The sequence below is a fragment of the Entelurus aequoreus genome, linkage group LG11 (assembly GCF_033978785.1).
Source record: "Entelurus aequoreus isolate RoL-2023_Sb linkage group LG11, RoL_Eaeq_v1.1, whole genome shotgun sequence".
Lineage (NCBI taxonomy): Eukaryota > Metazoa > Chordata > Actinopteri > Syngnathiformes > Syngnathidae > Entelurus > Entelurus aequoreus.
Genome location: NC_084741.1, coordinates 29011031 through 29038701, shown reverse-complemented (window position 1 = coordinate 29038701; position 27671 = coordinate 29011031). Strand labels below are relative to the sequence as shown.

Genomic DNA, 27671 nt, shown 5'->3' with positions numbered 1-27671 from the left:
AGATTGTTTTCTTTGTTTAAAAATAGAACAAGAAAATTCTGAAAATGTACAAATCATAATGTTGTTTTTTTGTTTTTTACACTTACATGTTGCGGTTAATAGTATTCTATCTTTATTTGTCGTTATTTATATTTTCTGAATACATTATGTGATAATGTTCATCAGTCAACTCATTGGTGTTAATTTTCAATCTATTACGATAAAAAAATGATATCAAAATCAAATTACAGGATGTTATTCATGTAAGTTTGCTCATTTTCCTTAACTGGTGCACTAACATCATGTGGTTTATTTTATTTTTTTACATATGTAGCATAATCTACAAAGATGCAAATAATTGCTATTGTGACATCTAGTGGACACATTTAGAACAGCAGTTTCTTTCATTCAAAAATTTTGGTTCATTTTTATACTTAGCAAACTCATCCCGCGGGCCGGATAAAACCTGTCCGCGGGCCTGATCCGGCCCACGGGCCGTACGTTTGACACCCCTGATCTAGAGCATGGGGAAGGGCCTCTGCATCTGCCGACGAGTTGGATGGTATTGCAATGTCATCTGCAAAATCAAAATATGTGATGTATTTCGCCGGCTGTCTGCGGCTAGATCAGGGCTTTAGTAGTAGCAGTAGTAGAGTGGTATCAAGGATTATCCGTCGGTGGAGTTCCCAGACATATCTAACTATTTGGTGTTCCAGACCTCATACTACACGACAAAACAGATGAAAACTTGGAGAAGCATGGAGGTCTACAACTTTGTGTGTGACTGGGTCAAGGAAATTGGTATCAAGACTCTCCTGGATAAATATGCATCGTTTTTGCTCGGGTAAGGTTGCTTTTTATTCAACTTTGCGTTTTGCAAAGGCACGTTCATGTAGACAAACTAAAACTGTGACAATATAGCACCCGACAGCTGCCACCCGTGACTGCATATCCATTTAACAAACTAACAATTACTGAATCATCACCATATTTGAATTTTCCTGTTGTCATATGTATTCACATTTGTGTACAAAATAAACAAGAGGGGAGACAGACGTACGTTTACTAACAAAGTATTATTGACTCTGACTTTCTGGTTTCTGTTCATTAAAAATTACAACACACAATATCAAGATAATACTTCCATGGGAAATACTAAACGAGTACAGTATATTAAAAATATATCAAACAAACCTTTAGCGACGTGGTCACAGAAAACGTGTGGGTTCTTCAACTCTGCTCCTTTTTACTGGAGTGCGTGCCACTTTTCTCGTCGTCTTTTGTAAAATCTTGCATTCTTCCGCCCTTATTGATTACCTCTCAAAGAAACGGAAGAAACTTGTATTCTCTTCGCGATTTGAACGGTTTTTGTACAGCTGAATACAATGCAAGCATTGGGCTTTTTTCTTTGAAAAAGGCTAAATGGCGATTGTTCCCATTGAGAACAGACAGTCTTGACCACCAACATATTTAATGAGCCGGACATGAGTCGGACGTGACGTCATGTAAATCCAAGCAAAAGATCAGTCATTCTCAAACTGTGGTAGGTGTACCACTAGTGATACACGGGCTTCATCATGTAGTACGCAAAAGACTCACTTGATTAAAGTAGTGTTTTATTTTTTTATATTCAAACACAGTGTTACTGTTCAAACTGTGTGTAATGTTACAGTGGCCAAAAATATTTTTATACTTGTGAAATAAAACCTCTGACTTGTTTATAGTGAATACTTTGGCTTACTATGCTACTGTATTTTAATGTTGGTCCTTATAAATTAAAAGTTAAAGTACCAATGATTGTCACACACACACTAGGTGGGGCAAAATTATTCTCTGCATTTGACCCATCACCCTTGATCACCTATGTTGGTACTTAGAGACACAAGTTTTTTTTGAGGTGGTACGTGGTGAAAAAGTCTGAGAACCACTGTTTAGTTTAGTTTATTAAGGATCCCCATTAGTCTTCACCGCAGTGGAGACAATTCTTCCTGGGGTCCAAAAAACATCACACAATCACAAAACAAAAGATTACAATTCAGTACAACATGATCAATAATACAATTTTGTAATACAAATATAGCAACAACAACAATAACAAACAATAACTCGGAGTTTACATAATAATATTCATACCAAAGATAAAAAAAGAGCAATATAAAAATAGATATATATTTTTTGAAAAATTACTACAAAAACAAAAACAAAAATGTAAATATTTAACTTGGTCTCAATTACCACACAAATCTTGCATGCGTTCCGTTTTTATATTCATTGTATAGTGCAGGGGTCACCAACCTTTTTGAAACCAAGAGCTACCTTTTGGGTACTGATTAATGCGAAGGGCTACCAGTTTGATACACACTTAAATAAATTGCCAGAAATAGCCAATTTGCTCAATTTACCTTTAACTCTATGTTATTATTAATAATTAATGATATTTATCTTTGTGGAAACACTGATCATCTTAATGATTTCTCACAATAAATATATATAGAAACAGATAAATATCAATATGCAACACTTTATTTTTATATTTTCTCTAAGTGCACATTTTTCAAATTGAACATTTTCAAATGATCACTTCTAAGACAGTCTTGTGAAATCACAATATCCCATTTTAACTAGCTAGCCACTAACATTTTTTAACAAATCATGAATTACTTTGCACCATGCTTGTACAAATAATAACTCATGTAAAATACAAAAGTCAACTCTCAATTTTTTAAATAAATCACATCACACTTTGAACTGGACACCAAATCTGCTATCTGTTTCTTTGTCAGTTAGTTGGAAGCCTGGCATTGCATGCTGTTAACTAGTGTGTTGTACTCTGGTGTGTAACTTGACACTGCAACTCTGAGTGAGTCTTGCAGATGTGCATCATCAGTGAGGCGTGTTCTGTGTTTGTTCTTGATGAAGTCCATGTCAGAAAAGGCTGATTCACAAAGATAAGTTGAACCAAACAGGCTTGCAACCTTCATAGCTGCTGCGCATACACCACTGTACTTTTCTGTGTCAACAAGGCACCAAAAGTTTGGTGCAGCCTGGTGGGCTTTGATGTGGAGGTAATTTTGCAGTGTTACAATTTCAATCTCCACCTGTTCAGAATCCAGGCTGAATGTTGCACTTAACTGCTCAGCAACGCATGATAAATCCACGTTCATGAAAGGATTAGAAATGAACGACACACATGGCTCAAGCTGATCCAGGTCACAAAACCTGTTCTCAAACTCTTGCCCAACTCTGTTTATGACCTGAGAGTACTTTTCTGCAACTTTGTCAAAAGCCTCAGATGCAGAAGCATTGTCTTTCAGCACCATCTGCACGGAGGGAAAGTGCAGCACTTTTTTTCTCTGTAAATGCCAGCTCACTGGTAAGTGATGCTATTTGAGCTATTTTTAGAACAGGCCAGCGGTCTACTCATCTGGTCCTTACGGGCTATCTGGTGCCCGCGGGCACCGCGTTGGTGACCCCTGGTATAGTGTCATTAAAAACAAAACTATTTGCATACTGATATTCTTCAAATCTTTTATTACTATTTTACACGGAAGATGGACACAATGAAATGACACAACGTGAGCACACTAAACATTGTAGAGACAATATGTAAAAGTTATGGTAAAAAATAACAGTAATGCTATTATTAATATTAATCTTCCTACTCCTTTGCAGACATGTTGGGTTGTGTAAATGTAACAACGTGATGTTAAAACAACTAATGCAATTTAAAATTCATGTATATTTAAGTTTTTTAATACGAACCAGAGGATGGGCTCGATGGTGTTATTTCTTCCGGGTTGAGGCAGTGAAGGGAGGGATGAGCAGTGATGCTGGATGCTTGTGTGTTCCCTCCGTACATCAGCAGCCAAACTCTCCCCTCCTCCCCGCTCTCACACACTAGGACTCGGCCAGCCAGAGGCAGCCGCGAGGGACGGAGCTCAGCCAGGCGCGCACTCCTTTCCCCCTCCTCCGTCGCATCTACGGTCCACCTACTAACCCTAATGGATGTCCCAATCTATAGCAGCTTTAGACGTCGGACCACGGCCGAGTAGACGTTCTTGTCGGCCTTACGTCACGCTCCGTTTTTCCATGCCGTAAACGGGTGGTGTAGGACGGCAGAGAGACGGAGAGGAGACTCGCTCCCCCTCGTTAGCAGGGGAAGCTAACATTGCTAGCTAACTTTAGCCGCAACACTTGGTACCCTACAGGACTTTCGTGGCTAGCCTGAGGTGGACTCGGTGCTGCCCCGTCGCTCTTTTAAATCAAGGTAAGCGAGGTTTATATATTTTTTTCTAACAATCAACCTTGCCGTTGCCACATTGTCTCAGCGCCAGGCTGCTTGTGACCGGTGACATGTTAACAGTAGTCGCGATCAGGCGCTATGGCAGCGGGGTTCTTGTTGACAGAAGCAGGCAATTAGTTAATGGAGATACGAAGTGACAATAAGCAAATTCCCTCACTGTTAATTTTCCTACAATAACACAAGTGACAGACTTGCTTGGACCCTTGGGTACTTTTTGCACCACATATTGGCAGCCATTTCTTAACATAAGATGCAGATTTGTGATGGGACATTCACCCAGCTATAGTTGATACAAATACAAATGCATGTTGCTCTGCCGGGACCTATTTGTTGTGTATATACAAACCCCGTTTCCATATGAGTTGGGAAATTGTGTTAGATGTAAATATAAACGCAATACAATGATTTGCAAATAATTTTCAACCCATATTCAGTTGAATATGCTACAATGACAACATATTTGATGTTCAAACTGATAAACTTTTTTTTTTTTGCAAATAATCATTAACTTTAGAATTTGATGCCAGCAACACGTGGCAATAAATACTGATAAAGTTGAGGAATGCTCATCAAACACTTATTTGGAACATCCCACAGGTGAACAGGCAAATTGGGAACAGGTGGGTGCCATGATTGGGTATAAAAGTAGATTCCATGAAATGCTCAGTCATTCACAAACAAGGATGGGGCGAGGGTCACCACTTTGTCAACAAATGCGTGAGCAAATTGTTGAACAGTTTAAGAAAAACCTTTCTCAACCAGCTATTGCAAGGAATTTAGGGATTTCACCATCTACGGTCCGTAATAACATCAAAGGGTTCAGAGAATCTGGAGAAATCACTGCACGTAAGCAGCTAAGCCCGTGACCTTCGATCCCTCAGGCTGTACTGCATCAACAAGCGACATCAGTGTGTAAAGGATATCACCACATGGGCTCAGGAACACTTCAGAAACCCACTGTCAGTAACTACAGTTGGTCGCTACATCTGTAAGTGCAAGTTAAAACTCTCCTATGCAAGGCGAAAACCGTTTATCAACAACACCCAGAAACGCTGTCGGCTTCGCTGGGCCTAAGATGGACTGATACAAAGTGTAAAAGTGTTCTGTGGTCTGACGAGTCCACATTTGAAATTGTTTTTGGAAACTGTGGACGTCGTGTCCTCTGGACCAAAGAGGAAAAGAACCATCCGGATTGTTCTAGGCGCAAAGTTGAAAAGCCAGCATTTGTGATGGTATGGGGGTGTATTAGTGCCCAAGACATGGGTAACTTACACATCTGTGAAGGCGCCATTAATGCTGAAAGGTACTTACAGGTTTTGGAGCAACATATGTTGCCATCCAAGCAACGTTACCATGGACGCCCCTGCTTATTTCAGCAAGACAATGCCAAGCCACGTGTTACATCAACGTGGCTTCATAGTAAAAGAGTGCGGGTACTAGACTGGCCTGCCTGTAGTCCAGACCTGTCTCCCATTGAAAATGTGTGGCGCATTATGAAGCCTAAAATACCACAAAGGAGACCCCGGACTGTTGAACAACTTAAGCTGTACATCAAGCAAGAATGGGAAAGAATTCCACCTGAGAAGCTTAAAAAATGTGTCTCTTCAGTTCCCAAACGTTTACTGAGTGTTGTTAAAAGGAAAGGCCATGTAACACAGTGGTGAACATGCCCTTTCCCAACTACTTTGGCACGTGTTGCAGCCATGAAATTCTAAGTTAATTATTTGCAAAAAAAAAATAAAGTTTATGAGTTTGAACATCAAATATCTTGTCTTTGTAGTGCATTCAATTGAATATGGGTTGAAAAGGATTTGCAAATCATTGTATTCCGTTTATATTTACATCTTACACCATTTCCCAACTCATATGGAAACGGGGTTTGTACAAATGTGTGTACTGTACAGTTCCACGTTTGATGGATATATCGATAGGTCAATTTATATTCTTCAATTTCAATATCGATCTGTGCTCGGCAAGTTTGCCTTCCGGAAGATACACTATATTGCCAAAAGTATTTGGCCACCCATCCAAATGATCAGAATTATGGTGTGGGGTTGTTTTTCAGGAATTGGGCTTGGCCCCTTAGTTCCAGTGAAAGGAACTTTGAATGCTCCAGGATACCAAAACATTTTGGACAATTCCATGCTCCCAACCTTGTGGGAACAGTTTGGAGCGGGCCCCTTCCTCTTCCAACATGACAAGGTCCATAAAGACATGGATGACAGTGTCTGGTGTGGATGAACTTGACTGGCCTGCACAGAGTCCTGACCTGAACCTGATAGAAAACTTTTGGGATGAATTAGAACAGAGACTGAGAGCCAGGCCTTCTTGACCAACATCAGTGTGTGACCTCGCCAATGTGCTTTTGGAAGAATGGTCGAATATTCCTATAAACACAATTTGCAACCTTGTGGACAGCCTTCCCAGAAGAGTTGAAGCTGTAATAGCTGCAAAAAGTGGACCGACATCATATTGAACTTTAGTGGTTAGGAATGAGATGGCACTTCAAGTTAAAGTTAAAGTACCAATGGTTGTCACACACACACTAGGTGTGGCGAACTTATTCTCTGCATTTGACCCATCACCCTTGATCACCCCCTGTGAGGTGAGGGGAGCAGTGAGCAGCAGTGGTGGCCGCGCCCGGGAATCATTTTTGGTGATTTAACCCCCAAGTTCATATGTGAATCAAGGCAGGTGGCCAAATACTTTTGGCAATATAGTGTATCGATCAATTTTATCGATACTAGAAAAGGAAAATATTGGATTTAAGAACGGCTGACTTTGTATGAAGTTTAGCACTTTTAATCATCTATCCATCTTCTTCCGCTTATCCGAGGTCGGGTCGCGGGGGCAGCAGCCTAAGCAGGCAAGCCCAGACTTTCCTCTCCCCAGCCTCTTCGTCCAGCTCCTGCCGGGCGATCCCAAGGTGTTCCCAGGTCAGCCGAGAGACATAGTCTTCCCAACGTGTCCTGGGTCTTCCCCGTGGCCTCCTACCGGTCGGACGCGCCCTAAACACCTCCCTAGGGAGGCGTTCAGGTGCCATCCTGACCAGATGCCCGAAACCACCTCATCTGGCTTCTCTCGATGTGGAGGAGCAGCAGCTTTACTTTGAGCTCCTCCCGTCACTGAATTGTATGGCAATCACAAATTCTGAATGAAATTTTATATTTATGTGAGAACAATTGACCAGGTTGGACCTCTTTATTTTTGGGCCTTTCTTGCTCAATTTAATAACACGGCATGCAGTCAGATCACCTGACACTGTTAAGACACGGAAATAACATAAAGGCATTTAACATCCATTCATCCATTTTCCATACAAATGTGTCTTAATGAGGGCCATGGGTGAGCTGGAGGACCTGTACCAGTGGGGTACATCCTGGACTGGTCACCAGTCATTCATGGGGCAGATATGGTCAAACACCTATTCACGCTCCCATTAACACCCAGTGGACACCCAATGACACTATACCAACCTCCATGTCCAGTTTAAAACTCTAATTTGCTACATTTCTGTAGCAAATTCCTAGAAACACTCAAGTTCTTCTGTCGTATAGAGGAACTTGAAACACTCTAGACCAGGGGTCACCAACCTTTTTGAAACCAAGGGCTACTTCTTGGGTACTGATTAATGCGAAGGGCTACCAGTTAGATACACACTTATATAAATTGCCAGAAATAGCCAATTTGCTCAATTTACCTTTAACTCTGTTATTATTAATAATGAATGATATTTATGTTTGTGGAAACACTGATCATCTTAATGATTTCTCACAATAAATATATATAGAAACAGATAAATATCAATATGCAACACTTTATTTTTATATTTTCTCTAAGTGCACATTTTTCAAATTGAACATTTTCAAATGATCACTTCTAAGACAGTCTTGTGAAATCACAATATCCCATTTTAACTAGCTAGCCACTAATATTTTTTAACAAATCATGAATTACTTTGCACCATGTTTGTACAAATAATAACTAATGTAAAATACAAAAGTAAACTCTCAAATTTTTAAATCATATCACACTTTGAACTGGACACCAAATCTGTTATCTGTTTCTTTGTCAGTTGGTGGGAAGCCTGGCATTGCATGCTGTTAACTAGTGTGTTGTACTCTGGTGTGTAACTTGACACTGCAACTCTGAGTGAGTCTTGCAGATGTGCATCAGTGAGGCGTGTTCTGTGTTTGTTCTTGATGAAGTTCATGTCAGAAAAGGCTGATTCACAAAGATAAGATTTTTCCTCATTGTTTGCGGAACCTTCTTAATCTTTTGGACATATTTTCACAGCAATCTGGCCTTAAGCTTAATTATGATTAATGTAAAATGTTAAGGATCGGAAATCTAAAGGGAACGTCCTTTCGAATGGAATGCAAAGTGCCTGTTTTGTGGACAGATGGACCAGTTAACATACTTGGTGTTGTTGTCCCAGAAAATCTGGAAGATCTAGGCTCAGTAAATTATGATAATCGACTAAGAAAGCTGGACAAAATTATGCAATTATGGAAAGGGAAATTCCTAACCTTGTATGGTAAAATGTCTATTGCCAACTCGTTAATTATTCCTCAATTTATTTATTTGTTTTTGTCATTACCAGCTCCATCACAAAACTTTTTTAAGATTTATGAGCGGAGGGTCTTCGATTTTGTCTGGAACGGCAAACCAGAAAAGATTAAAAGAAAGGTTTTGTACAAAGAGTATGAATATGGGGGCCGGAACTTCTCAACCTTGAAGCTATGTGTCTGTCTTTAAAAGCATCGATTGTTCCAAAGATGTATTTAAACATTGAGTGGTACACAAATGTCCTGTTGGACAAAAAACATGTACTGTATCAAAAGAAATTGTATCCTTTTTTACAAGTGATCCCCTCCCAGAGAGTCTGCTGGGGAACATGGCGGGGTTCATAAAGGAAACAATCCACTCATAGTGGTGTTTTCAATTTTATGTGCCAGAAAAAAGAGACAATATTTTGCAGCAGTTAATATGGATGAACTCTAATATTGTAATAGATGGAAAGCCTTTCTTTTGGAAAAATATGTTTGAAAGAGGAATCATTTTTGTCAATGATATTATCAATGAGAATGGTAAAATTATGAAGTATGATGAATTTAGAGCTATGTATGGTGATGCTTGCTCAAGCTTTTCATTTTATCAACTAACTGGAGTAATTAGGAAAAGATGGAAACAAATAATTAATTATGGAAATACTAAATTATTAGTTTGTAAACCTCTAATAAGAAATTCTAGCTGGCAAAAAGGAACTAAAATAAATGGAAAAATATATAATTTTTATTTAATAAAGAAATCTTTGAAGGCTGGCTCATACAACATAAATGGAAAATGGGAGGACTTTTTTGACTGCCCGTTGCCATGGGATGCCATATTCAAACTAATCTATAAAACCACTATCGATGTGCAAAATCGTTATTTTCAAATAAAAATTATTTATAACTTCTTACCCACAGGGAAAATGTTAAAATTATGGAATATGACTGAGTCAGATGATTGCCGATTTTGTTGTCAGGAGCCTGAATCCACCCTGCATTTGTTTTGGTATTGTCATATTGTGTCTTTGTTTTGGGTGGAAGTTGAAAAAATGTGTTTAAGGATTGGTTTGTTTATGAAGGTTAATGTGGTTTCTGTTATTTTAGGAGAGTTCATTGACAATCATGATTTAGTCAATTTAATTATAGTACTCGGTAAAATGTTTATTTTTAAGGCCAAAAACAGATATTCACTTAGTATTACTTTCTTTAAAACATTTATTCAGTATTTTCTAACTTTAGAAAGTTACATGGTTGAAAACGATAATGATGCCAAAAAACATTAAAAAAAAGAAGAGAAGTCCTCAAAGGCTTATTTTGAAAGTATAATTATGTTTATAGATTATATGATATCTATTGTTGTGTTCCCTAATTTGAGTGACCTGGACATAATCTGGACTGTACATAAATGCTTATTTTGAAAATGTCATTTTGTTTATAAATTATATGCAATCTGTTGTGTTCCCTAATTTTTTTCTGTGTACATGAATGAAGGTGTGTGATGCTGAGTCCGACTTGGACATTATCTGGACTGGGCCTGGTTTAAAAAACCTTTAAACAAATCTAATTTCATTGACAACCTGGTCTGTTGAAGATAAGGCCCTTTTTTTAAAAATAAAATAAAATAAGATAAATAAATAAAAAACATTTTCTTGGATAAAAAAGAAAGTAAAACAATATAAAAATAATTACATAAAAAATAGTAATTAATGAAAATGTTAGTGGACCAGCAGCCTATACAATCATGTGTGCTTCAGGGACTGTGTCCCTTGCAGATGTGTTGTCTATGTTGTGGGAACCAGAATATTGGTAGCAGAAAGAAATACCGGTAACCCCTTTTGTGTGAGTGGGTGTGGATGAGTGTGCATGGGGGAGGTTGTTTGGGTTGATGCACTGATTGAAAGTGTATCTTGTGTTTTTTCTATGTAGATTTAATTTAAAAAAAAAAAATAAAATAAATTTTTTTTTTTTTTTTTTTTTTTTTAAATGTAAAAAAAATTTTTTTTTTTTTTTTTTTTTAGAACAGGCCGGCGGGCGACTCATCTGGTCCTTACGGGCGACCTGGTGCCCGCGGGCACCGCGTTGGTGACCCCTGCTCTAGACACATTGACAGATCATTGCATTGACATTTTAACTTTGCTAGCAAACATAGAATATTTGGTGTTCCTCAAGACATCCCTGTACGTCCTCTCTTTTTGGTCAGTTACAATAATTTTTCATAATGTGATTCATGTAACCCAGGTGTTGCTGTAGCTTGTTAAATTTAGATGCAGTCAGTAGTCATTTTTAACTTCTTTAGTTAAAGTAGTAGTGTTCGTCAAGCTTCCCTCAAGGTTCTCTTTTTTCATAATTTGGACTTCAACTAGTGTATGGCGTGGCGCTGTTGGGAGAGTGGCCGAGCCAGCAACCTGAGGGTTCCTGGTTCGATCCCCACCTTCTACCAACCACGTCACATCCGTTGTGTCTTTGAGCAAGACATTTCACCCTTGCTCCTGATGGGTCGTGGTTAGGGCCTTGCATGGCAGCTCCCGCCATCAGTGTGTGAATGTGTGTGTGAATGGGTGAATGTGGAAATACCGTATTTTTCGGATTATAAGTCGCAATTTTTTTCATAGTTTGGCCGTGGGTGCGACATATACTCCGGAGCGACTTATGTGTGAAATTATTAACACATTAACGTAAAATATCAAATAATATTATTTATCTCATTCGCGTAAGAGACGAAGCAAATGTCAGCCATCGTCACTCACACGTCAGCCAATAAGAATTCAGCGGGGGAGGGTCATGGCAGAAGTGCATTTTGGGTCATGGGATGCTAACTGCCATATGCTATATGCTACTGCCGTAGCTATTAAAATGGATCATTTCTACATTGGCGGTAACTTATAAAAACTGAACAAAAATGGCACCGAAAAGGAAATCATATACTGCAGATTACAAGCTGGACGTAGTGAAATATGCAGCAGAAAACGAAACGGCGATCGAGCAGCAGAAAGAAAGGACGCTAGCAGCGCATACCAGAGGCGACACCGGGGAGGAAGATTTAATCGGATTTAGCGATCGGGAGTGATTGATTGTTTGGTAAACGTATAGCATGTTCTATATGTTATAGTTATATGAATGACTTTTGCCATGAAGTGTTGTGTTAACATACCAGGCACGTTCTCAGTTGGTTATTTATGCGTCATATGGCGTACACTTATTCAGCCTGTTGTTCACTATTCTTTATTTATTTTAAATTGCCTTTCAAATGTCTATTCTTGGTGTTGGATTTTATCAAATAATTTTCCCCCAAAAATGCGACTTATACTCGAGTGCGACGTATACACTGTAGGTTTTTCTCCTTCTTTATTGTGCATTTTCGGCCGGTGCGACGTATACTCCGGAGCGACTTATAGTCCGAAAAATACGGTAGTGTCAAAGTGCTTTGAGTACCTTAAAGGTAGAAAAGCGCTATACAAGTATAACCCATTTACCATTTAAATAACTATTCAATGTTCAGTTCAGTTAAAAAACATATTTTTGGGTAAAACAGCGGCGCACTTCTGTTGCTCTGACAAAATAAATGAATCAAAATCAAATGTCTACTTTTGAGGACGCTGGTTCTCCGGAATATACAAAATAAGGCTCGTAGTGAATGAAGGGAGAAGTCTAGCTGGTCCTCTGGTCTTTAGCTTAGCCCCCAAAACAATTTAGTAGAATACCCCTGATGTACAGTCCCCATTTAGCCTAATATTCATGTATTTGGGATGTGGGAGGAAGCATGCAAGAGTAAACCCATTATGCAAGCAAAGGACGTTAACAGCTGTAATAATCTATGGAAGTTGGGAAATTGATTCACTGTCATCATAAAGCAGAGTTGATGAAGATGTGACAAGGATCCAGTCAAATGAATCTGTCATGTTGCTTAAAGAGAGGTGCATCTATTATTTATCACAAGTGTGTGTCTGTGATGCCGGAGGGAAGGACCTGTAGCTTTGCCAGCTTTGATCACATTCTCAACATCAGGTCAGCAATAAATATGAATATTAATGATGAGGATTGTTTAAAGATGCGGATGCAGCTTTAAAGGTTGTTGAATGTGTGATTTGTGTTCTTTTTACACTTCAAACTTGAGTTAATGCAACACAAGGAGGAAATGAATCAGGTTCCTCAAGGCTGTGTCGTTGGTATGATTCGTTTCCTTTGCGGCCCGTGTTTTGACAGTGTGGTCTGGCTTCAGCACTTTTTGCCTGCTTTTGTGTGTTTTTTAGTATCACCAATCTGTCATACAACAGAAAGTTTTTGCCACAACATTAAAATTGACCAGGTGTATGTCGAACATAATCATCTTACTAATCACACACTGCGGAATCTCCAAGGTCAAATAAAGAGTTCCAAATCACCCATCTGATTTGAATTGATGGAAACAGTAAACATTGAAATAGGTTCTATAGTCAAACTGTTGCCATCATTAAACGTTGGCAATGCAATGTTAAGTATCCAATTAAAAATTGTATTGCAAGTGGACATACAGTAGGGACCTATGAAATCCATTAAATGTTTTCCAAATTCCGTTTTATTGTTTCCCCAAATTCCATTAAACATTTTTAGAATTCAGTTTTTTTTACCTTTTACATTCATTGTACCACAATAGTGTGCTTTTGTTAAATAAATACAATGTAATAAAATGTCCAAATGCAAAAATCTTTACATTTTATTAGTGCAATAGTATACCACAATACTACATTACAATACAGTATTTTTTTTTATCCGTCTTTTCCAGCCACTCAGGCAAATCTTATATTGATGTAGATGCTCATATCTGCTCTACAGATTTACTTTACAAAAGAGAAGTGAGGGACATTTCTCTTGTTACCTTATTTCTATTTGACTCTATTAAATGTTTAGTGTTTGACGCAGCTGAACCGCGCTGGAGGGGATAAAAAGAAGAAGAAGAAGAAAAAAAAGAAGACAGAGGGTGAAATTGTGGGAACCAGAGAAAGACAAGACAGAGAGAGACAACAAAAACAACAGAACTACATCAGCAAATACGACATGTACAAATATGAGACCAGTAAATATGAAGAACTAATTAGTGAAGTAGATAGTATTAACACCATTATTGCACTACAATTGAAAGAATAATAATACAAATAGAAATAACAATATTGGTATTGAGTAACAATATTTAGAGGAGCAAACTATATTAACCTTTTACATGATTATGGTTTAAAATAGGTTAAACTTTGGCAGTGTGGCGTTTTTTGTGTGATGTGGGTGTGTAAGTGTGATTGTGTACATGTGCATGTATGAGTATGTGTTGGCTGAACTGGTTTGTATGCATGAGTGTATGTATGTATATGTGCATGTGTATGTATATATACCTGGATGTATGTATGTATGTATGTACAGTGAATGCACATGTGAATGTATCTGCAGTGTATTTTGTATGTAATTATGTATAAATGTGAATGCGTATGAACATATCTGTCTGTGTATGTACTGTATGTATATATATGTGCGTATGTACTGTATGTATGTACAGTATGTACTGTATGTATATTTGTTTCCCAGTATGTGCGGTAGCCAAAGCACAGCCCAGTACTTTTAGTCAATGCATTATAATTACATGTTTTTGTAAGATGAATGTACCAATGAGTGCTTTATATACAAAACCCAAAACGAGTGAAGGTGGCACGTTGTGTAAAACGTAAATTATAAATGGGTTATACTTCTATAGCGCTTTTCTACCTTCAAGGTACTCAAAGCGCTTAGACAGTATTTCCACATTTACCCATTCACACACACATTCACACACTGATGGCGGGAGCTGCCATGCAAGGCGCTAACCAGCAGCCATCAGAGGCAAAGGGTGAAGTGTCTTGCCCAAGGACACAACGGACGTGACTAGGAAGGTAGAAGGTGGGAATTGAACCCCAGTAACCAGCAACACTCCGATTGCTGGCACAGCCACTCTACCAACTTCGCCACGCCGTAATTAGAACAAAATACAATGATTTGCAAATCCTTTTCAACCTATATTCAATTGAATAGATTGCAAAGACAAGATAATTAACGTTCCAACTGGAAAACTTTGTTATTTTTTGCAAATATTAGCTCATGTGGAATTTGATGCCTGTAACATGTTGCAAAAAAGCTGGCATTGTTATTTTTTGAAAATATTAGCTCATGTGGAATTTGATGCCTGTAACGTGTTGCAAAAAAGCTGGCATAAGTGGCAAATATGACTGAGAAAGTGGAGGAATGCTCATCAAACACTTATTTGGAACATCCCACAGGTGAACAGGCTAATTGGGAACAGGTGGGTGCCATGATTGGGTATAAAAGCAGCTTCCATGAAATGCTCAGTCATTCACAAACAAGGATAGGGCAAGAGTCACCATTTTGTGAACAAATTTCGTGAGCAAATCAGTGTGTAAGGGATGTCAACACATGGGTAACTACAGTTTGTCGCTACATCTGTAAGTGCAAGTTGTGCTAAGTGAAAGCCATTTATCAACAACACAGAGAAACACTTTGCTGGGCCCGAGCTCATCTAAGAGGGACTGATGCAAAGTGGAAAAGTGTTCTGTTGTCTGACGAGTCCACATTTCAAATTGTTTTTGGAAATTGTAGATGTTGTGTCCTCCAGACAAAAGAGGAAAAGAACCATCCGGACTGTTCTAGGCGCAACGTTCAAAAGCCAGCATCTGTGATGGTATGGGGGTGTATTAGTGCCCAAGGCATGGGTAACTTACACATCTGTGAAAGCACCATTAATGCTGAAAGGTACATACAGGTTTTGGAGCAACATATGTTGCCATCCAAGCAATGTCTTTTTATTTCAGCAAGACAATGCCAATTCTGCACGTGTTACAACAGCGTGGCTTTGTAGTACAAGAGTGCAGGTACTACGCTGGCCTGCCTGTAGTCCAGACCTGTCTCCCATTGAAAATGTGTGTTTCCCGCAAAACAGTGCCTTACAGCCGGTCTAAGTCGAAGCGCGACGACTCCACTGCCACCGATTGTTGTCTCCTCACGTTTTAGTCCAGCCCAAGAGTCTCAAAATGTAGTAACTTTTGCGACGAGCTGCAAGTGTCACTAGATTAAGTTTACTGTTCCGCCACTTTTTTCTATTTTTCCTATTTCCCCTTATCTTCTTATTCTCTAGTAGAACAGGTGTGTCTCAACCGCCACAGAGTTACGATGTGCACCACCGCCAAGTTTCGTTTGTTTAATACTATACTTTTTAATATTATTAGCCTGACAGGTGAATAGTTTAATGCTTTAAAATGCTTACAAAATGTATCACTCTTCCCGTGTTTCTGATTACTTTAAAATGTTGTTTTTGTCTTGTCTGATCAATATTTTAACAAAACCTAATAAGGTTTAACAGTTTATGTATTCGTAACCGAAGAATTTTCGGTTTGGTACAGACAATTTCCAAGTGCTTATACGGTACACATTTAGTGAAGGACAGAAAGTGTGCCCCTAGTTATCATCTAAATAAAACAGTGCAGCTTTTAGCTAGCAGGAGTTGTGGCTAACGACAGTGCCAAGGATTAGCCAGGAAGTCTTAGAAAGACAAACTGAACAGTCCAGTTGCGATCTAGTTAACGCCCTGAGAATGTGTCAACATTGTTCAGTAAAATTTATAAATGGGGTACAAACTGAAAGTTCCTTATTGGATGAAGTGCAACATTAATAGTTTCCAACTTGTAGAACTATTATTGTTGCACTTCAGCCAAAAAGGAACTTTCAATTACCTAAAAATAGAATAATATTACAGTTCAAACTGCTACCGAACCATGTTGATGGCGTACGGTTACATCCCTAATATCAAGTTGTAAGTCGGTGGGTGCTTTGGTTTGTCATTTATGGTAGTTTGATGAATTTTGTATTGCTCTTAGTTTGCCAGGAACAATAGGTCCATTCTGGCAAATGTCTCCTGAGGGGAGGTAGCAGCATTCCCGCTACTCTGTGTGCCAGCGAAGCTCGCTTTAGTCGAGGATTGGGTTTCCACAGCCACCTGGAGCTCGCAGCACAGGAATGCCATTGTTCCCACTGTGGGACTATAGCAGGATCAAAACCACTTGCATGCTCACAACCAACCAGACAGATGAAGAGCCCACACACATTGTAGCTGCTGTGTAATATTTCAAAGGTTTATCATAAATTTCGGCGGGCTTGAGGCGAAAGGAAATGACGTGGTCAGAAATGAAACTAGGCTGTGCATTGGTCGAGGGATAGTCTGCAGTACATTTGACAAGCTGTTTAGTGGTTTCATTTATCTAAAAATGAAAGGCAAAAATTGTTTTTGAGTGTCTGTGCTTAAATACTTTTGATGATTTTATTAGCTTATGCTGTCAATGCGACTACACAATTTATGTTACCCTTAGGCATTGGTCTTAATTTCTTGACTTTTTGTTGAGCGAGCCACCCGTTGATTAATGTTGGAAAGAATCAGCAGATCATTTATTAGTGAAAATATGAGTCCTGCCAATTTGTAATAGCAGACTACTTCACTCAGTTTAATTAATGTCGACGGATTCCCCACATAACTGACTGACACTGACTGTGTTTATCTCAGTGTTTGTCACATCATTAATTTGTGTTCCTTGCTGCTGCTGATAAGTGGGAGGATGGGATGCTCGTCACAGCCCCCTCATGGGAGGTGGTGTGAGGCGGAGTTGAAATCACTATTCTATGAGGATGCGTCTCCACTTTGTATATCCTGTACCATGCTTTAACAATGTGGCAAAGGACAAGGAGGGTGGAAAAAGTTTGTCACCTTGCTGTAAACTTGCTTGAAGATTAACGATCAGCATGAATGACTTTTATAAGTTTGGTGAGATGAATGGAAAGTTGTGTGCTCAGTTTGTTAGTGTGATCATTGCTTGTCATTTTGTAGACAGGTTCCTCCTGAAAGCTAGTGTTTTATTTATGGTCCTAGTGCATCATACAGCACCATTTAGATTTTCATGCTTAAATTCCGTAAGTTTTAGTGCAGGGGTGCCCAAAGTGGGGTCCGCAGGCCAAAAGAGTACCGCTGAGTCATTTCATTTGGCCAGCCAAAAGGTGGCTTCCCAAATATATTACGTATTCATCCTGACATTTTTAAAGCTCACACAATCATCAATGGCATGTCCACAAGAGAAACTAGTTTCCCTCTATCCAACGTGACAATTAACACTACCTTATACAGGGCAGTAGGGAGCTAAACTCCTCACTCATGGCAGTGTTGTGGCAGTGTGGTCAATATTATGTCATCACACTATTTGCATAATAGGTGATTATGCATACATTTTCTTTAAACGGCTAAAAATACAGTATGTCATACATACATTTAAAAACAAATCTCGGCTTTCCACAGATTGTCCATTTACTACTAACAGTTGGGGCGTGGCTGGGGCGCCTTGGAGGCAAAAAGTTTGGGCACCCGTCGTTCTTTAGAATGTATGAAGTGTTTTAAGTGCATAGGACGCGTTTCTGAGTGTGCCAAAGAGGGTTGCCACCAAGGACTATTTTGATCGTTAACTTTTCATCAACTATCTTAACGATTTGACAACTAATATGATTTGAAGCGTCCACCTATTCAGTGACTCTAATTTAGCCATCGACTTTTAAACTCAGCTTAATATGTTTGTTTTAACTCACAATAAATATAGAGATAGAGATGATTACTTATTCAGAATTTTTTTTATGACCTGTGCAGCTTATCAGGCTGCTGCAAAAATAAAACCAACTTTTAAAACTTTGTCCAAGCAAGGACAGGCAAAGATAAAAAGTATCATATTTTTATGTAAACCAAGGACATTCAGAATAGCAGCAATTAAACTACAAAACAACACCCCTCCAAAAATAAAAGTGCATTTTGTGACGATGATGTGTTTAAAACGCTGCACACAGGATATAAACAAAGTTTACCTAGGGGGCTTTGAGTAGAATGATAGTTATTTTTATTTTTCAACGTTTTCTCCATTGTTAGCTATCTAGGTAAAAAGCTAACTGCAGTCTCGTCCGACATGCCTTCCCACTTTAAATGCTCCCACATGACAGATGTACTGCCATGAAACGCAAGGTCAACTTTCAAAATTGACCAAGTTATTCATGTTTTTGACGTGTTTGGAGTGAAATGTTTCCATACTTTTGATGTTTTCTCTCAGTGTGTGTTGCAGTGGCCAAAGATGTTCTTTTCTTCTTGTCGCGCTGACTCGGCATGTTCGTTTAGGTCTGGAAAGCACACAGAATGTCGTCACCAACTATTTTCACAAATTAATTTTTGAATTTAAAAAATATATATTTTCGCTTTTTGTCGACAAATTGTTGTACCCCTAGTGGGAAAGCTGTGTGGAGTGTGTGACGAGCTTATAAAAACTTAAAATGCAAATAGTAATTATAAAAATCATGAAATAAATTAAATGTATCCCTACTTGGCGGATATTCACCTCCCACGGGGGAGACCTACGACACACTGCACGTTATTAATTTGGTACATATTTACTGTTCTTTTTGTAGCAGTGGGGTTTTTTTTTTTTTACTCAACTGCAGAAAGTATAAAGGCGACAATGTTTAATCAATCAAAGTTTATTTATATAGCTTTTAATCACAAGTGTCTCAAAGGGCAGCAAAAGCCACAACGGCATCCTCGGCTCATCAGGGTAAGAAATAACTCAACCCAATGGGAACAATGATAAACCTCGGAGGGGACCGCAGGTGAATAATGATCTCAAAGTCGGTGATGGACAAAATGGAACACATTTTAGCGATATTAGGAAAGATTAAAAAGAAGGCTGTTTTAGTAACACTCTTAATGTGCGACTCAATTGAGAGAGTTGGGTCGAAGATAATATCGAGATTCTTTACCAAGTCACTTTGTGTAATTGTTTGGTTGTCAAATGTTAAGGTGTTTTTATGAAATAGGTGTCGGTGTCTAACAGGACCTACAATAAACATTTCCGTTTTCTTAGCGTTAAGATGCAAAAAGTTGATGGACATCCATTGTTTAATTTCATTTAGACAGGCCTCCAGGTGACTAAAATCTGGTGTGTTGGCTAGCTTTAGGGGCATGTAAAGTTGGGTGTCATCAGCATAACAGTGAAAGCTAACACCGTATTTGCTTATGATGTCACCTAGCGGCAGCATGTAGATACTGAAGAGTGCAGAGCCAAGAATCAAACCTTGTGAAACTCCGCACGTTACCTTAACATATTCCGAGGTCACATTGTTGTGAGAAACGCACTGCATCCAGTCAGTAAGTTAGGAGTTAAACCAAGAAAAGGCTAAGTCTGACATACCAGTACGTGTTTTGATACGTTCTAATAAAATGTTATGATCGACGGTATCGAAAGCTCATAAATAAGATCAAGTAGCAGCAACATGGATGACGCATCAGCATCCGTAGTTAGCAATAGATCATTAGTAATTTTTGCGAGGGCTGTCTCCGTAGAGTGATTTGCCCTGAAACCGGACTGAAAGGGTTCACAGAGATTGTTAGATGCTAAGTGTTCATTTAGCTGCTGTGGAACCATTTTTTCGAGGATGAAGGTGGGACACTGGTCGGTAGTTTACCATGAGGTCAGGATCGAGGTTAGATCTTTTGAAAAGAGGATGAATAACCGCTTTTTACAATGCTAGGGGAACAGTGTCAGAGGAAAGTGATACGTTTATAATATTTAGGACTGATGGTCCTAATATTACAAACAGCTCCTTGATAAGTTTCCCAGGAAGTGGGTAAAGTAAACATGTTGTTTGTTTTGTCCCATTTACACGTCGCAGGAGTTCCTCTAATGTTATTTCATGAAAAAGAGAGACACTATTTTGGAGGGAAATACCTGTCGTATATACATTCATATCTGTGTTAATAGAACCCAGTTGTAGCTGAGACGCATTGTTTTTAATCTCCTTTCTAATGAGTTAAATTTTCTTATTAAAGAAATTCATAAAGTCATCTGCCGAGTGGGTGGAGCTACTGGGAGGAGTAGCTTGTTGGGTTAGCGATGCTACTGTACTGAACAAATATTTAAGATCGTTTTTATTGAGGCGGATGAGATTGGATTAATAATTAGCTTTAGCTAGGGTAAGCATGCGTTTGTAAGTTATCAAACTATCACTCAATGCTTGATGGAAAACCTCAAGTTTATTCGCACGCCATTTGCATTCTAACTTTCTACATGATAGTTTAAGAGCTCTAGTTTCTTCTGTAAACCAGGGGTACGCCTTTTAGGCGCTTTTTTTTTTTGCTTTAGCGGTGCTATACTATCAATGGTGTCTCGCGCAGGGCATCGTTAAAGTTGTTAGTGAGGTTATCGATTGAGCCCACATGATTTGGGAATGGCGCCATTACAGAAGGAAGTAGGCCAGCGAGAGTCATATTTGTGACAGCATTAATGTTGCAGCTGCTAAAGCAGTGGTTATTCGTAGCTAATTGACAATGAGTCAGAACTTCAAATTTTATAAGGTAATGATCGGACATCACTTTAGTGTACGGAGTATCATAACTTTGGAGGTGGTGACACCCCGGACAAGGACAAGATCTATTGTATGTGTTGCGATGCGTGGGTTCATTTATTATTTGTGTAAGACCACAGCTATCAATTATAGTCTGGACCGCCACATACGGAAGAATCTGATAGGGTATTTATATGGATATTAAAATCCCCCATTAAAATTATATTATCTGCGTGCGTCCCTAGATCAGCGACAAACTCTGAAAATTCACTGATAACGTCCAAATAGGGCGCAGGGGGCGGTAGATAACAGCCAGGTAGAGAGGTAGCGGTGTGGCAGACCTCACAGTAAGCACCTCAAATGATTTATATTTTCTACTTGGATTAGGGGTAAGGTTAAAGTTTTCCATCCATCATCCATTTTCTACCGCTTGTCCCTCATGGGGTCACGGGGGATGCTGGAGCCTATCCCAGCTGCATTGTATATCAATGCGACCCCTTCACCCCTTTTAAGGGGACGGGCAAAATGTGCATTCGTATAGTTAGGAGGAGATGCCTCGTTAAGCGGGAAAAATGTATCTGGTTTGAGCCAGGTTTTGCTGAGACCAATGATGTTAAGATTGTTTTCTCTAATGACCTCATTAACTAATAACGTTTTGGGAGACAATGATCTAATGTTTAAAAAGCCCATATTATAGGTAGTGGGCTATTTTGAGGATTTTTTGTTAATGGTATCCATAGTAGTGATATTGATAACGTTACCTTTATTTTGTGTAGTGCGCCTTAAATAATTCCAATCATATCTAGTAATTGATATGACGGGAATCTTCAGATTGTTTGCTTGGTGCTGCGTTAGATTGAACGCACAGTTACTACAGAAAAAACATTATGTGAGTTGTGTATTATTCTACGAGAAATGCTATGTGTGCAGGAATTTTCCAGCCTGGCACTGGTTAGTTCTATCTTAACTGACTCCTCACCCGGACTAACAGACACTGTAATTGCCTGTGTCTGAGCTTGCGCTTGTGTAGTTAGTCAAGTGTGACTCAACCAGTAATCTATGTTTCTAGTTAGAGTGATGCGATAGGGTGAAGGCCGTCCCTCATCAGCAATTGTATTTATTGTATTTGTATTTGTTGTATTTATTTATACCCAAGTATTTATTTTTACACAATTATTTTTATGATATCAAATAGGGGTTGGTAATATAAAGTAGCCTCAAAATTATATTGCAGTATTTTTAAGAAATACTGTATGGTGTTAGGGTTTTGAATTGTAACCCTTTCTAAAAATTCAGACATAGAACGAATTGTATGAAAACCAAAGCAATGTTTCCATAGTAACTAATGTAAATCCAATTATGTTCATTCCAGACACCCCAAAATATTTACACAACCCATTTTAAAGTGACTTATTTCTTGAATTCAGTAGTCTTTCTTTAATAAAATGCTGAAACTTGCACATTTCTTTGGCCACATGGTGTCTTATTTTGCAGTTGTACTCAATAAAATAAACACAGAGACTAAGTCACCAATGTGTGGGAGTCTTTGTTAGGGTGTTTGATTTCACAGAACAAATGGACTAGTATGTTACATGCAAAGTTTGGCTGTACAATAACTGAGACCGGGGCACAGTTTTTTTAAATAGCCTAATCATACAAAAAAATGTATGAGGTGGGATGGCTTTATGTATTACCGGTATGTATGTTTGTACCAACAACATTGAAGGACACATCCCAGCTACATGATACATGCAACACTTCCTGCGCCCTTATTATGATAACAAGTTTGATTGAAAAAAAAAAAAAACAAAACAACATACTACTTGATCTCGGGTTTTGAGTCTTGACACTGAACGTTGTTAGCACTTTAACTAGATCAGATAGTAGAATCACTGTGATTCTACTAGTGGACTGATCTTCTGATGACGTGGAAACAGATGAATGAAACAAGATAACCATCAGCATCATCTCATGGTTTTTTTCCCTCTAGTTGGTGGATTTGTGTTGTGTGTGTGTGCGTGTGTATGTGTGTGTATCCGCTGTTTTTCCTCTGGGTCATGTCAGGGATAGAGTTGCATAGAAGTGGGTCAGCCAGTGCCACCAGGGAGCATTTCTAGCTCCCTCCTTGGCTAGAGCCCACTACGGCCAATGTAAACATTTGCATCCTAAGTTATTTATGCATATAAGCTGCCCCCTGCAATACGGTATTTTCTATGTGTCTGTACTGGGATGCATTAGTTCTTTTTTTAGTTCACGTGACCTGACCGTATGTTACTAGGATGATCATTGCATAGCTGTGAAGGTAAAACGAATAACGAAGTTTGTTTGGGCTCTGTTCACCAATGATTTGTTGTGTCAGACTGTCTCAACTAGATGGACACAGTGTCCCTGTTGGCTTAACATGTAATCCATGATTTGAAAATAGTTAACTGCTAACCAGAACATTTGGTGTCAAATAGTTTGTCAAAGCAAAACATTTCAGTAGTATTGTTTTTATGCCGCGGAGAAGAACCGTGAAGACAGAACCAAAGCAAATGTCAATAAAACACGTTAAAACATTATCGACGGAAGGTAAAAGATGTGGAAAGCTATCCATTCTCCAATAGACCAGATCGCTTGTACTAGGGACAGTTATTAGTGTGTAGTAGAGATGTCCGATAATATCGGGCTGCCGATATTATCAGCCGATAAATGCTTTAAAATGTAATATCGCAAATTATCGGTATCGGTTTCAAAAAGTAAAATGTATTACTTTTTAAAACGCCGCTGTACGGAGGGGTACACGGACGTAGGGAGAAGTACAGAGCGCCAATAAACCTTAAAGGCACTGCCTTTGCGTGCTGGCCCAGTCACATAATACCTACGGCTTTTCACACACACACAAGTGAATGCAATTCATACTTGTTCAACAGCCATACAGGTCACACTGAGGGTGGCCGTATAAACAAGTTTAACACTGTTACAAATATGCGCCACACTGTGAACCCACACCAAACAAGAATGACAAACACATTTCGGGAGAACATCCGCACCGTAGCACAGCATAAACACAACAGAACAAATACACTTTGTGACTTCAATAATAAATATGGCAGTGCCATGTTGGCATTTTTTTCCATAACTTCAATCAATCAATCAATGTTTATTTATATAGCCCTAAATCACAAGTGTCTACTTGAGTTGATTTATTTTGGAAAACCTTGTTACATTGTTTAATGAATCCAGCGGGGCATCACAACAAAATTAGGCATAATAATGTGTTAATTCCACGACTGTATGTATCGGTATCGGTTGATATCGGAATCGGTAATTAAGAGTTGGACAATATCGGAATATCGGATATCGGCAAAAAAGCCATTATCGGGCATCTCTAGTGTGTAGCATTGTCTTCCTGAATCTGTGTTTCCCATACATGTTTTAATTAGTGGCGGCCACAAATAGATACACATTAGGGCTGCAACTAACGATTATTTGATAGTCCATTAGTCAACGATTATCTTAACGATTAGTTGGATAATAAAGCGTACACATGTTTAATGAAGAATAGTGAACAACAGGCTGAATAAGTGTACATTATATGACGCACAAATAACCAACTGAGAACGTGCCTGTTATGTTAACGCAACACATCATGGCAAGAGTCATTCAAATAACTATAACATATAGAACATGCTATACGTTTACCAAACAATCTGTCACTCCCGATCGCTAAATCCGATGAAATCTTCCTCCCCGGTGTCGCCTCTGGTATGTCCTTTCTTTCTGCTGCTCGATTGCCGTTCTCTGCTGCATATTTCACTACGTCCAGCTTGTAATCTGCAGTATATGATTTCCTTTTCGGTGCCATTTTTGTTCAGTCCTTCTCAGTTTTTATAAGTTACCGCCAATGTTGATGTGATCCATTTTAATAGCTATGGCAGTAGCATATAGCATATAGCAGTTAGCATCCCATGACCCACAATGCACTTCTGTCATGACCCTTCCCCGCCGAAATTCTTATTGGTTGACGTGTGTGTGACGATTGCTGACATTTGCTTCGTCCCTTACGCGAATGAGATGAATAATATTATTTGATTATTTACGGTAATGTGTTAATAATTTCACACATAAGTCGCTCCGGAGTATATGTCGCACCCACGGCCAAACTATGAAAAAAAATGCTACTTATAATCCGAAAAATACGGTATATGCATTTTACTGTAACTGTGTTGCTCATTCAGCTGTTACAAACATTTAAATGATAAATAATAAATGATAAATGGGTTATACTTGTATAGCGCTTTTCTACCTTCAAGGTACTCAAAGTGCTTTGACAGTATTTCCACATTCACCCATTCACACACACAATCACACACTGATGGCGGGAGCTGCCATGCAAGGCGCTAACCAGCAGCCATCAGGAGCAAGGGTGAAGTGTCTTGCCCAAGGACACAACTGATGTGACTAGGAAGGTAGAAGGTGGGGATTGAACCCCAGTAACCAGCAACACTCCGATTGCTGGCACAGCCACTCTACCAACTTCGCCACGCCGTCCCTGACTATTTCAATGACTATTAAAATGTTGTCCATTTAAGAAAAAAAAAAAAGGAAAAGCTAATTGCTAAAAAAAACAAAACAATTAACTTTGTTTATGTATTAAAAAAAACTGTTAAAATAGCAGCAATAATAATAAAAAAATAAAATCACAAAATTTAACTTTCTTAAAAAGAAATAAAGCATTTTGTGAGGATGTTTAAAAAGCTGCATACTGGTATATTGACTATTGATTAACTATTGGCAGTTTTAGCACTCTGTTAGACTCTGTGTAGGATTGTATCTTTGATTAATTCTTAAAATGTTGGCTATTTAATAGATTGTATGTTTAATCTTATGATACCTCTGCATTGGTGCCTGTCTGCACGCACATGTGGTTTACATTTGTTATTGTGCCCTTATTTATGACATTGCAAATTGACGCTGCTTTAAAGGCCTACTGAAACCCACTACTACCGACCACGCAGTCTGATAGTTTATATATCAATGATGAAATCTTAACATTATAACACATGCCAATACGGCCGGGTTAACTTATAAAGTGACATTTTAAATTTGCCGCTAAACTTCCGGTTCGAAACGCCTCTGAGGATGACGTATGCGCGTGACGTAGACCAGGGAACACGGGTATGCCTTCCACATTGAAGCCAATACGAAAAAGCTCTGTTTTCATTTCATAATTCCACAATATTCTGGACATCTGTGTTCGTGAATCTGTTGCAATCATGTTCATTGCATTACGGAGAAGGAAGCTGAGCAAGCAAAGAAGAAAGTTGTCGGTGCGAAATGGACGTATTTTTCGAACGTAGTCAGCAACAACAGTACACAGCCGGCGCTTCTTTGTTTACATTCCCGAAAGATGCAGTCAAGATGGAAGAACTCGGATAACAGAGACTCTAACCAGGAGGACTTTTGACTTCGATACACAGACGCCTGTAGAGAACTGGGACAACACAGACTCTTACCAGGATTACTTTGATTTGGATGACAAAGACGCAGACGTGCTACTGTGAGTATGCAGCTTTGGCTTCTAAACATTTGATCGCTTGACCGTATGTGCGCAACTTTTTTTTGCGTATGTACGTAACTTTTTTAAAATATATAAGCTTTATGAACCTTGGGTTAGGTGAACGGTCTTTTGGGCTGAGTGATTGTGTGTGTTGATCAGGTGTTTGAATTGTATTGGCGTGTTCTATGGAGCTAGGAGCTAGCATAGGAGCTAGGAGCTAGCATAACAAACACGCAGGTGTTTTTATGCAGGATTAATTTGTGGCATATTAAATATAAGCCTGGTTGTGTTGTGGCTAATAGAGTATATATATGTCTTGTGTTTATTTACTGTTGTAGTCATTCCCAGCTGAATATCAGGTACCGTGAGTATGCAGCCTTGGCTGCTAAACATTTGATAGCTTGACCGTATGTGCGCGTCACGTACGTAACTTTTTAAAAATATATAAGCTTTATGAACCTTGGGTTAGGTGAACGGTCTTTTGGGCTGAGTGATTGTGTGTGTTGATCAGGTGTTTGAATTGTATTGGCGTGTTCTATGGAGCTAGGAGCTAGCAGAGGAGCTAGGAGCTAGCATAACAAACACGCAGGTGTTATTATGCAGGATTAATTTGTGGCATATTAAATATAAGCCTGGTTGTGTTGTGGCTAATAGAGTATATATATGTCTTGTGTTTATTTACTGTTGTAGTCATTCCCAGCTGAATATCAGGTACCGTGAGTATGCAGCCTTGGCTGCTAAACATTTGATAACTTGACCGTATGTGCGCGTCACGTACGTAACTTTTTAAAAATATATAAGCTTTATGAACCTTGGGTTAGGTGAACGGTCTTTTGGGCTGAGTGATTGTGTGTGTTGATCAGGT

At 38.9% G+C, this 27671-nt stretch overlaps 1 protein-coding gene across 1 annotated transcript in view; it reads left to right on the top strand.

Annotated features, from left to right (window-relative positions):
- The first annotated feature begins 3774 nt into the window (after positions 1-3774).
- The window catches only part of galnt1 (UDP-N-acetyl-alpha-D-galactosamine:polypeptide N-acetylgalactosaminyltransferase 1), a 161787-nt gene continuing 137890 nt past the window's right edge, over positions 3775-27671 (top strand). Inside the window, exon 1 of the mRNA XM_062064025.1 lies at positions 3775-4246. The gene's annotated coding sequence lies outside the window, so the exon portion shown is untranslated. The remainder of the gene's footprint in view (positions 4247-27671) is intronic.